The sequence below is a fragment of the Lipophrys pholis genome (genome assembly GCF_963383615.2).
Source record: "Lipophrys pholis genome assembly, chromosome: 4".
NCBI classification, from domain to species: Eukaryota; Metazoa; Chordata; class Actinopteri; order Blenniiformes; family Blenniidae; genus Lipophrys; species Lipophrys pholis.
Genome location: NC_137637.1, coordinates 4,200,910 through 4,213,409, shown reverse-complemented (window position 1 = coordinate 4,213,409; position 12,500 = coordinate 4,200,910). Strand labels below are relative to the sequence as shown.

The 12,500-nt window shown below is 43.6% G+C and overlaps 1 protein-coding gene across 22 annotated transcripts in view; it reads left to right on the top strand.

Moving 5' to 3' along the window:
* The window catches only part of nfasca (neurofascin homolog (chicken) a), a 73,567-nt gene that overhangs the window by 13,594 nt on the left and 47,473 nt on the right, over positions 1–12,500 (top strand). For all 22 annotated transcript variants that reach the window (XM_080461722.1, XM_080461731.1, XM_080461736.1 and 19 more), the window contains exon 2: positions 8,371–8,429. The gene's annotated coding sequence lies outside the window, so the exon portion shown is untranslated. The remainder of the gene's footprint in view (positions 1–8,370; positions 8,430–12,500) is intronic.

Genomic DNA, 12,500 nt, shown 5'->3' with positions numbered 1-12,500 from the left:
GGCAAGATGGAAATGTGAAACTGAGGTGTAAAAAAATAAAACATATAAAAATGATTGCCTATTAAGTTTTATTCAGTGCAGTTTTCATTTCTCAGTCGTTCTCCTTTTCTCACACATGTTGAATGTGTCTGCCTCCCTCTGCTCGCTCCCCTCTTCTCTGTCTGAGTGTGATGGGTAAGAACTGACAGTGGGTAGCCAACTGATTAGAGAGAGACCCCCCCGCCATAACCTCTATCCCCCTCCACATCCACCAGCCCATCTCTCATATGTTCTGTCCAGAGTTTTGGCGGAGCAGCAGAGGTTTTGGATGGCTGGCCATGATGTGTTCTTGTTACGTTCTTCTGGGTGTTTCTGAGTCTGGATGCTGGTGTTGACGGAGGCACCCGAGCAGAATGTTAAGAGATGAATAATGTGGCTCTCAAAGTCAATGTGGGGCGTAAGCCTTTTATTAACAAAACCTGCACATTTGATTTAATGGATATGGTGCCACGTGGAGGAATTGGAAGGAGTCAGCACAGTAACCGCAGTATACATTGTTCCTGCCATCCTTAAACGCCTCACAGCATTGCTGTTTGTAATCAGGACATTTTCTTCATTTTCACAGAAACTGAAATGTAAATAAGAAGATTCGTTTGCAAAGAGCCACACTGTGATTGCTTGCCAACTTTTCGTTGAATCAACCACATTTATCACCTGCATCAGCAGCAGGATCCGAGTATGAAACCCAGGAAAAAATGATCTCAGTAAAGATTTGGTGGCGATAACAAAGTCAGGTGTTTGTTATCGTAAAAATAATAAGTCAGACTGTTTCCAGGGGCATAGGGTAATGTTTACACTAATCCAACAAAGCTTTTTGAGGCTACAAATGACTGTCCTATAAAGGCCTGAACTTCTTTTTGGGACAAACTAATTGTGACTAAAATGACGTATAAATACAAAATAAGGAAATTAGCAGGAAATGGTAACAGTCGCACTTCACAATAGAGAAGAGACAGGTTCAGTTAGATGGGAGAGGATTTGGAAAAGATGGAAAAGATCATTTCAGTATCCCTTCTTCACCATTTAAAGCAGTTTTCTTCAGAGAGAGTGTCGGTAACTGAAGATTTTAGCTGCATTGGAATCTAATTTTCATCAGCTGCAAATTTGAAGTCGGTATCAATGTGACGGGTAAAAACCACAAAAGTAACCGCCATTTCCAGCCCTGCGCCGGTAGGAGGAAATACACTTGAAAAGCTCTATTGTAACTGTAGGTTACTCAATGAAATTGCTAGTGAATGTAGACGGCAGAAGACAGTGTGATGTGAGTGCACGCGTGTGTGCACGAGCGTGTGCACGGCAGTGAGCGGCCGTCTGTTCACAGAGAGACGGCAGGGTTGTTTGAACATCTGAAGTGGTTGTGGGCTGCAGAGTGTGATAAGAGGAAATCTCTCAGGTGCATTAGAGGTTATTTTTCTGCTTTTGCACCAAAAGTCACAAAGAGATAAATCAGATGTACCTGGTATTTTGGTAGCAATTGTGACAAAATCAATGCCAGATGCGTGTGTGTGTGTGTGTGTGTGTGTCTACACACTGCAGGTGGTAGTCATCATTTATTAAGAAGCCTCATAAAGGCGTGTGCGGACACAGGAAGTGCTTTTTCTGCCATCACTCCAGGAACTCTGGGATTGATTTATCTGGTGTGGAGCCGCAGGGTGCTTTTCTTCAGGGCTAGAAAAACACACACACACACACACACACACACACACACACACACACACACACACACACACACACACACACACACACACACACACACACACACACACACTACAGTATATAACTTTAGTGTCTGCCGTCTTTTCATCTCGCCCTTGCTGACCCTCGGGGAAATCTTTCCTCGTCGCCTCTTCTTTTCTCCGTCCGTCCCAGCCTTCTTATTGCTCTTTTTCTTTCTCTTTTCCATAAAATAAAACCAGTGAGCCCGCCTGTCTTCCCGTCGCATCCCCACTTTCCCTCTCTTGCTTCGCTCTTGTTCTTTCGGCACTTTCTCTGCCTTTCGATCAAAACTAGGTCATCCTGCAGCATCGTGCCGCGGCGGATCCTGCCATGCATGACATCCACATACACACACGAATCGCCTGGCAACCACGCGTTCACCCCGCACCCCACCTCGCTCCATCCATCCTCCGTCCTTGTTTCCTCCATCTTACCTTCCCTGGAGGTTGTGCTGCCTTGCACAGAGCTCTGGCTCTGCAACTTGACACCACTGCAGCTCGTCCCCGCTCGGCCTCCTCATCGAGCCGAAGCTTCGACGAAGGAAGGAAAGTTAATTTCACACATACATTATGTATGGCGATGCAGAAGTGGGCCGCAAAACATGGTCTCATCTAATTATTCAGACAATTCTACATGTGTCAATTACGCATTAAAACGTATGTGGTGATATAGATTCTTTTTTATGAATTTAATTCTGCGATAATGCCATTTTGACATCGATCTAAGTTGTCTCATCCTCTCACATCCTCTCAGCCATCTCACCCACAGAATGGTTGTTAGGCCCTTTAAACATCGTGCATAAGGAGAAATGACGTGATTGTCATATAGATATAAACCCCCCCCTCAAGCCTCCTTACCATGTGACCTTCGACCTCCTTCTGTTTGGAGAAGCCATTTATTGCCGTGACCTCTCATCCTGCTCAGTGTGTGTGTGGTGCAGTAATGGGCCCGGTTCAGAGGCCATCCGCAGGGTGACGAGCAGGATGTGTCGGGGGTGGGGGGGGTAACACACACACGCACACACGCACGCACGCACACACGCACACACGCACATATGCACGCACACACACCTCTGGGACAATCATTAGAGAATTGCTGAGTGCCAGACCTTATAGATCAGTGGGGAATAACAAGTGATAGACTGAACATCAAAATGCCCCCCCCCACAAACACACATACACACACACACACACACACACACACACACACACACACACACACACACACACACACACGCACACACACGTCTTGTCCCATGAGGCTGTTGAGAGCACTCTGTGCGTGTTTGAATTGACAGCATCACTCGTGTCTTCATTCACTTCACACCTCCAGGTCGATTCACAGTGCGAACACAGACGGACGAAACTCCATTTAATCACAAGAACAAGAACGACAATACCAGATGATAAAAATATGGTTGCATTCTGAATATGATGTTCTCTTTTTGGCTAAGAAGAATTACATTGCTTTGTTTTGAAAGTGATTGTCTAAAGTAGTTTGATAGATGGTCTGCATACAAATAATGGATAACAAATAATGGATAACAGTTTAATCTGGTCACTGTTTTAAACCAATGTTTGAAGGAAACCGCACAAACTGAAACCAGAAAGCCCCAAAGTCCCAAACCCGAGCTTCTGCATTGCAATCCTAAAGGATGTGTGTAAAGAAATAAGCATTTAAATTGTCTTTGTGCTTTTGGATTTGTACTTTCAAATAACAGAGCTCTTTCCCCTCTTGGACCTAATTTTTGTGTGTCTGAACTGACGACGATTGTCTTGACTTTGCATCTAAGAGGCAAGATGCGTGAAACGTAGGAAGCACAATGAGATGCAGTAGGACTGTTTCCACAGCAGGGAAACAAAGGGATGAGTGCTGTGGAGAAATTGAGGTTAAAGGAGCAGAGCGTCTCTGCTGATCAAACTGTGGCTGTCATGGAAATTAAGCTGATTAGTGTTCGGTGTAAACAGTCGCAGCTGATCGACCTGCTAAAAGCACCAAAACACACGATAAGAGGGAACAAATTCAACACTCAACCAACAAAACAAAAAATTTAAGTGGCTCAACATTTTCCACCGACTGCAGAGATCTTCATGTTTCCCTTGTGAGCAAACTGAGAAGCTGTTTAATCGGCATCTGATTAATAAAACACAAATCAAGCACAGACTCCACCGTGTTGCATGTGAATTTCAAGGCTAAATAAGGACTGACATGCAGAGTGGATCGTTTGTACACATGCTGAGCCGTCCTGATGTAATGAGAAGCAAGGAGGAGTGGAAGGAGGAGCATGTTGGGTCAAAGGAACAAAAAGGATCTGAGGAGGTGGACAGACGGATCGTTCATCCTCAAAACTATTGTCTAAACACACTAAAGTAATGATACCTGGACTAACTAAACATACAACATACGAGACTGTGATGAAAATGTGTTTGGACTTTGTGGGTTTGTAGTGGAACAGTGTGTTTATAATATATATAAGTGTGTGTTTATAGTGTATCAGTATGTGTTTTGTAGTGCATCAGTGTGTTTGTAGTATATATGAGAGTGTTTATAGTGTATCTATGTAGTGTGTCCCTACAACACCACCATCGGGTGATTTTCACCGGCGCAGTTGTTGTCATGTGATTTTTATTGTGTTTGCTGAGTTGCGAGGGTCTTTAGCTTCGAGCTCTGACGTCGTTGAAGGTGGGCGTGTTTCCCTGCTCCCGTCCCGGGTTTTCTCAAAAGGCAATGTGTGGGTGAGCTTCACCCGCCGTTAGTCACTGATATTCTTCAAGTGGATTTTACCCGACGATAGTGTTTGTGTATCGAACCGTGTTTACATTTAGGACGTACATCTCCAACAAACGTGCCAAATGAGGGATCAAGCTTGCCATTGCTAAGTACCTGCTGGGGGGATTCCATACCTGGGGAAGCAGGCGACACAACCACAGGGTGGCCCAAGTCCTGACCAAGGAGCTGACCAAGTAAACTTAACAGACGAACAGGAATGTGACCACTGGCAGTTGACCTGCTGGAGAACTGTGACACGTCCCTTGTGGGGACGGCAGAAGACAAACCAAGAGGTGGCCAAGGTGTGGCTAATGTGTGTGTTCTATAGCATGATGAATGCTGCTGTGATAAACTCCTGGATCACACACAAGACAAGGACAATGTCCTGAAGAGAGGTGACAAGCACATCGAGAGGAGGCTTTACATGCAGGGTTTGTCACTGGCATTCATCAAGCTGGCAGAGCAGAGGCTCCCCTCTTCAAATCTGTCACATCAGCTAGGAAAGGATTCTGTACCGTGTGCGACATCCCTGCCCCCGATACTCCTGCAGGTGAGGCAGGGTCAGTGGCAGCAGAAAGCAGAGGAGAGGTCCCATCAGTGAGGTGTGCTGACTGTCCCACAGGTAGTCTGGACACTGGTGTCATGTCCGCCGTCGACCAGTGTGTCCTCGCCTCTACTACCCTACTGCGACAAGGCCATTTAGAGTGGTCCTGGAATTTTCATGTAATCTTTATTGAGTGTAGTGGTTATGGAAGTATCACTTAATAGCAAATTCAAGAAAAATTCATTCAATCAAATAAATAATTACAGTGATTTGGTCATTTTTCCCCTCTCAATAGATAACATTTTTTGTTTATCTTTCCAGGGACTGGACAAGGTTCACATATCCAAGAATCAGGTGAAATATAGAACAAGTTCCCAATTTGATTTAGATTTTTAAAGACATTTTTTGTTAATGATGCCCACATTTCTCATTTTAGAGCCTTTTTATATTGTCCACCCATGATGCCTTTTTTTCCATTTAATGAGATGTTTCTTTTAGGAAAATAAAAGAAGAGTACTTCTTTTTACCATGTATTGATGTACTTTAATATATCTTTCACAAGAAGTATTTTTTTTTTTATTGGTTCGTGATTGTGTTGCCAATTGATACGCTGGTGTTCTAGGGGTAAGGGTGTATGTTTGTAGTGTATCCTGGTGTGTTTGTAGTGTATGTAGTGTATCCTTGTGTGTTTGTTGTGTATCCTTGTGTGTTTGTAGTGTATGTAGTGTATCCTTGTGTGTTTGTAGTGTATGTAGTGTATCCTTGTGTGTTTGTTGCGTATCCTTGTGTGTTTGTTGTGTATCCTTGTGTTTGTAGTGTATTCTTGTGTGTTTGTAGAATATCTGCGTGTGTTTGTAGTCTATCCTTGTGTGTTCATAGTGTATCCTTGTGTGTTCATAGTGTATCCTTGTGTGTTTGTTGTGTATCCTTGTGTGTTCATAGTGTATCTGTGTGTGTTTGTGGTGTATCCTTGTGTGTTTGTAGTGTATCCTTGTGTGTTTGTAGCATCACACACGCTGAAGTGTTCCTCTCATGCTCCTCATGTAGGACACACTCTGCCTCTGCCCTTTGGCCATGCACTTAACCCAGTTAAAGGCCGTCAGATGTTCAATACGTGCTGTCGGCAGGCGGAGGAACTCTCAGTTTGACTTGAGGACGATCTGACAGAAGGAGGAGAGACTCGCCGTACATCCACATCCACAATGTAAACGACCTGCAGCGTGAACCGTGAAACCAAAGCTAATCCTGTCTGATCTCATGAAATATTGATCGGCTGTATGAAAGTTTCCATGATTCTCAAAGCAGCAGCACATTAAGTGTAAGACTCCTCTTTATGTATGCGGGCTGGTTTGATTGTGTAGGTTCTTATTGTTGTTGTTGTTGTTGTTGTTGTTGTTACTGTGTATTGTAACTAAAAGAGACTGAATGAAATCGTAAGATGATAAATTCAGCTTGAGCTTCAGCTGCTCTCTCTGGTCGTGTTACATCTGTTTCATTGAGATAGAAAACATCCAATACAGATTTCTCTTCTTCATCAGTCCAGCTCCTTATTGCCTCCACCTGCGTTACCTTTCATTTTCTCAACACCCTCAAATCATAAATACCCTTTTTTAAATTCAAAATAACCAGCTGATTCAGCTGAGTTCACCTGAGGTGGAAACAGTTTCTCCTGAAGGAGCGTGGCTCAAATCATCATCTGCCTCTATGGTTGTTGTATTTCTGATGTTGCTCCATTCTTCATTCACCTCAATAACAAATGTATTAGTCATATCGGCAATATTAGTTGATAGTTAGTTGATATATGTATGGCTGCAGTTTGAGATGGACGACTTTACCTTCACGTACAACAGTTTGGCTGTAATCCAAACGTGAAATGTTTGAAGAATGAACTACTTGTTTGTACAAAATGTTGTAATTTAAACTCTTTTCACCTGGCAAAAAATGCATTTCCCTATTTGGACGTATTGTATTGTGACCACCAACTGGACCAACATGCTTTATGCTGCTGGTGCTGGACAGCTTCAGACAAACATCGACCAGTCAGGAAACCATGCTGGTCATCACTAGCAGCCTTTAGCTCATATGGGTGCTAACTACGTGTGTCTCCATGGCGACAGACACTGATCTCCTTTAACGTCCTCAATGAGGGCCCTTTCTCATCTGCTTTATACAGGGAATTTTTTTCACAGTTTTTGGGGATTTATTTAGAAACGGTTAGCCGTTAACGTTAAAATCTAATTGAATGGTCCTTGGATGATGACAAATCATCCCTGAAAATTTCATGCAATTCAGATGAGTAGTTTGTGCAAAAAGTTGATAAAATAAATACATACATACATACATACATACATACATACATACATACATACATACATACATACATACATACATACAAACCAATAAATAAATACACACATATGAAAACACAACCTTCTCAGGCAACTTTGTTGGCGAAGGTAATAGTACTTGTTTATATGCTGAGCATGCAGAAGGTGTATACACTGAGGTGTGTGTGCTGGAAATCCACCTGTAATAATCTTGAGTGTGAATGTGTAGGAGGGTTCATTGAAGCGCAGCTGTGTGTGTGTGTGTGTGTGTGTGTGTGTGTGTGTGTGTGTGTGTGTGTGTGTGTGTGTGTGTGTGGTGGGTGTGTGTTTCCTATTCCCACTGAGGCTGCTGCAGGATGCTGCAGGCAGACTCGGTGCTGGTGTGTGTCTGTGTGTGTTACATGTGAGAGTGTGAAGGAGGACAAAAAGAAAGACAGAAAGAGCATCCTGTGATCCCGAGGGCAGCGTACAGACGAGCTCTTTGAACACAAACACACACTTCGAGAAACAACACGACGCTGCTGCAGACAGTCCTCGGGCGTGTGTGTGTGTGGTGTGTGTGTGTGTGTGTGTGTGTGTGTGTGTGTGTGTGTGTGTGTGTGTGTGTGTGTGTGTGTGTGTGTGTGTGTGTGTGTGTGTGTGTGTGTGTGTGTGTGTGTGTGTGTCTGTGTCTGTGTCTGTGTCTGTGTCTGTCTGTGTGTGTGCGGCACGCTGTCTTCTTCCTCTTGTGCTCTGGCCTAATGAGCAGTTAGAACGTTTGACTTTCATGTTTTCTCTTTAGACTTCTTTATCCTTCTGCTCCGCCCGTTGTGTGACTGTGTGACTGTGTGTGACTGTGTGACTGTGTGTGACTGTGATCCAGACGCTGAAGTGACTTTGTGTTTCTCCACATTGATTTCATGAGCATGTGAAGCTCTCTGTTCAAACCGATGATTAAACTGATGTTATTCCTTTGTTTCCTTTGTTTGCGTGCAGGTCTGCTCAGTGAGACGACACAGTGGAGACACACATACCAAGTGACCACATCAGTCATCGTAAGTCGTCTCGCAGTCAACTTGTGCTTGAGATACGAGGGTTTGGAGATCAATGTGTCACAATGCTACAGTTAAAGCCCACAAATAGTCCTTTTGTGTATCACTGTGTGATCTAATTGATTCAGTCCATCCAGAAGATAATCCCATGTGATAGTTTCTGTGCTGCGCAGTTAGAAGAACTAATTTTCTTCCAGTCCCGAGGTTTCCTGTTTGAACCCGAATCTTGTTCCTCTGCCGGGTCTCCTGATGGGGATAGGATGTACGATACTGTAGCTTAGGTGGTAGAGCGGAACGCCTCAGTCAGAAGGTTTCAGGTTTGACTCCCCATCTGCTAGAATAACTTCTTTGAATGGCTACCGCCCGTGTGTGTGTGTGTGTGTGTGTGTGTGTGTGTGTGTGTGTGTGTGTGTGTGTGTGTGTGTGTGTGTGTGTGTGTGTGTGTGTGTGTGTGTGTGAGTGTGTGCGTGCGTGTGTGTGCGTGTGTGTGTGTGCGCTGTGGTGCTGATAGTGATTGTGTGTGATGGGTGGAGGTTTTTTTGAGGACCTTTGCAGAACAGAAATGGTGATGTTGCTGTTTTTGGTGGTGTGTGTGGGGCGGGGGGGGGGGGGGGGGGGGGTAGAGGTCAGAGGGACAGCTGAGGGGGCAGTTAATGTGTTATTGCCTCCAGCGCAGCCACTGCCACACCGAGACCAATACGATTCTTCACTGTCCGTGTGAATGTTGACATTTAGTGTTTTTTAGGTGAATATTTTGGATATGATGTTTTGACTGAATTTACCATTAATACATGTATTTATTATAACTCACAGTGTATCAGAAATAACATTCACTAAAGATGAACCAGGACACAATCTTCATTTCACACTTTATTGATACTTTATTGGATTATATTAAATGAGTCAAACAGTGTCTGAGTGTTTTATGCGACTTTACATGGTTTATTTTGGCTGTGAAATTGTCCTTTTCTGTCTTCTCAGTCTAAAACGTGACCATGTCGATTAAAAAGTGTCTCATGCTGAACATCAAAAATCACTGAAAAAAGAATCAACGCTTCAGTTTTAGATATCACAGAGTCGCAAAGTGGAAATCACAGCCACATAGTAGTTCTATATAGATAATAGAATTAAAATCAGAATGCAATATTCATAAAGCTAATCCAGATTATTTTGTGCTTTCAAGTGAGTAAACCTGAAAACACCTTAAATGACGAAAGCATCGCAATAAGAGAAATTAAGTGTTGGATCCACACCTCCAGAACAGGAAGTAAGTCATTACGGATCAAATAAAAACGTGTCTGTGGAGGATCAGCCTGGTTAAATGTTGATGTTCAGGAGTAACAGCATGTTTATAAAAACCTACACATGATGTACAATCCAAATCTACATAATATATTGTTAAATATTGTTAAATTTCAGTCATCATCATATTCACCCTGGAAAAGGTCACAATTCTGTTCTGACTGGTCTCGGTTCTGGTTTAAAATGTGATGAGCTGCATGCAAATAGATTTCACTCCCAGCATCAGTATTTGTTCTGGACATGAAGTTTTGCAAATAATATTAACAGTAATCATAATCATAATATCATGAGTAATTGATATGCATTATTTCTTCAGCATGGACATAATAAATGAAGCTCTGCCGTCTTTACAAGCACAGAATTAAATGATACCATGGAGTTGGGCCTGTCGGACTCATCAGTGTTACAGGAAAATAATCAGAATTATTTGCCAGGAAGAAATAGCTTATGATATGCTATGACCTGCTAAGATGATCGGTCAAAAAATCAGTTGGAAAAAAGGAGCACCAGAAGAGATTCAGGAAAGATTTCAAGATGTAAGAAAATGTCTTAAAGTCTGTAAATAAAAGTCCCACAGAGCCAGCAGCAGCAGCAGCAGCAGCAGCAGCAGCCGCAGCAGCAGCAGCAGCAGCAGCAGCAGCAGCAGCAGCAGCAGCAGCAGCAGCAGCGTCTCTGCTGAAGGCTGATTTAAAAGCCCACTGAAAACAGACAGAATCAACAACACAACTGTTTTAAATCTTTTCCAGTATTTTCCAGAACAATGAAGGCAAATGTATGTAATCAATTGTGTAATCAATTTAGTATATCAGCTTCCACTTGATTGTGTGTGTGGAATACAAAGTTTGCAGCTGTTTAGATTTAGCAGATCAGGTCTTGAGGGTAACGGATACCAGCATCAGCCATACCAGGATCTGTCCTCTACCGTCACGCCATGGTCTGAATTACACTCCTTCCTTTTGGACTGGAGTGTCTGCTTGATGTGATTTGCTAATAAAAGCAGCTTCTTTGGGGCCCAATTTAATATTAAAACCGGCGACGGTGCACGACGTGGTTTATCCATCTTAAACCCTGAATTTAATACAACCCAGAAGAAATCGTCTGATAGATGATTACCCTTGCCATGTTAATCATACTAGCCTCATGCTGAGTGTGTGTGTATGTGTGTGTCCTCAGAAACATTATTAGGCCGCTGATATGAACATGGGTCAAATAATTAATTTATTCATGCTACTTCTGGCCCGACAAGGCCGAGACATGTAATTTACTCAAAGATTTAACAGACTGAACTGCAGTGCTCGAGTGTGTAAATGACATGAAACCCCCCCAGAAATCTTAAGTGACTAGAGAAGCGCAGTAGTATTTACTGCCCAGCTTTCTTAACAGCCTCATTTTTAGTAAATTTATGCTAATCCTCCCGACGTTTCCAGAAGTAGGTTAAAATGTTCATCGCTCTGTGCCACGAGTTACAGTGTGCACACGCTTCTGGCTAATCTGGTGGAAGGTCACTAAACACTGCCCTCTGACACACAATGTGCACTGTGTACACGTTATACAAATGAACGTTCGTTTTAGAAATTGCCAGCAACAGGCCAATCTGTTCCCGTCGGAGCAACGGGAGAGATCAGCCAGATAAAATGTGTGTCTGTTATGATGCTCTGTGCCAGAAGAACTGTGTGTGTGTGTGTGTGTGTGTGAATCGTTTGTGTTGAGCTCGAGGAACGACTGAGGCGACTCTGACCTGGTTGTTTGGGCTCGTGTGCAGTCACCTTGTGTGTGTGTGTGTGTGTGTGTGTGTGTGTGTGTGTGTGTGTGTGTGTGTGTGTGTGTGTGTGTGTGTGTGTGTGTGTGTGTGTGTGTGTGTGTGTGTGTGTGTGTGTATGTAGGTCAGCTGGAAATGTAAAGGAACTTAGAGGAGAACACAGTTGGAGGAGCCAGCTGAGGAGAACATGCAGCTCTGTTCCACCGTGGGCGCAGATGTTTGTGTCGCTTCGACCGCTGTGCTAAACTGTTGCTCCGCAGACTGACCCTCCATTTCCCTGAGCTGCTGCCACAACCTGAGGGCTGCTCTAGTTTGTCCTGGCTGTCGCCATGCCAGTGCCTGAACTGAAACACTGCTCCATCACTGCTCCATCACTGCTCCATCGCTGCTCCATCACTGCTCCATCGCTGCTCCATCACTGCTCCATCGCTGCTCCATCACTGCTCCATCGCTGCTCCATCGCTGCTCCATCGCTGCTCCATCGCTGCTCCATCACTGCTCCATCACAGTCAGTGTCGGTTTGTGTTTTGTCTGGATTTTTAAAATTAGTTATTTTACTCTAACGTCCTAAAAAGCTTTGAGCAGGTTTTGCTGTCAGATCCAGCAGCAAAGTGTTGCCCTTCATAAAAAGCAGCCTCAGGTTGTGGATGTAGGAAATCAACCTTCTGGGCCATAAAGCAGACGGCCTTGACCTACCGGTTGTCTGTATTTCACATCTTCCCAACATTCCTAGAAAGTCCCCTACAACCTGCTTCATGTTTTCATCGGTATATAATGAAGTCATGCTTTAACAGGTAATTTGATGAACAAGAATCCCAAATAATAACTGGTGTGATTGTTTCTTCTGCCACCCATTTCTCAGTTACAAGCCAGCCTTGAACTTTATAGTGGGTTTTATGTTGGTGTGGCCTTTTTTATGAGGCGATTCTAGTTGTGCTTTCTATTTCCAGATAACCGTAAATGACCCCAGAGACTCTTTCATATCTTATATGAACATCCAGGGTGGTTCTGCT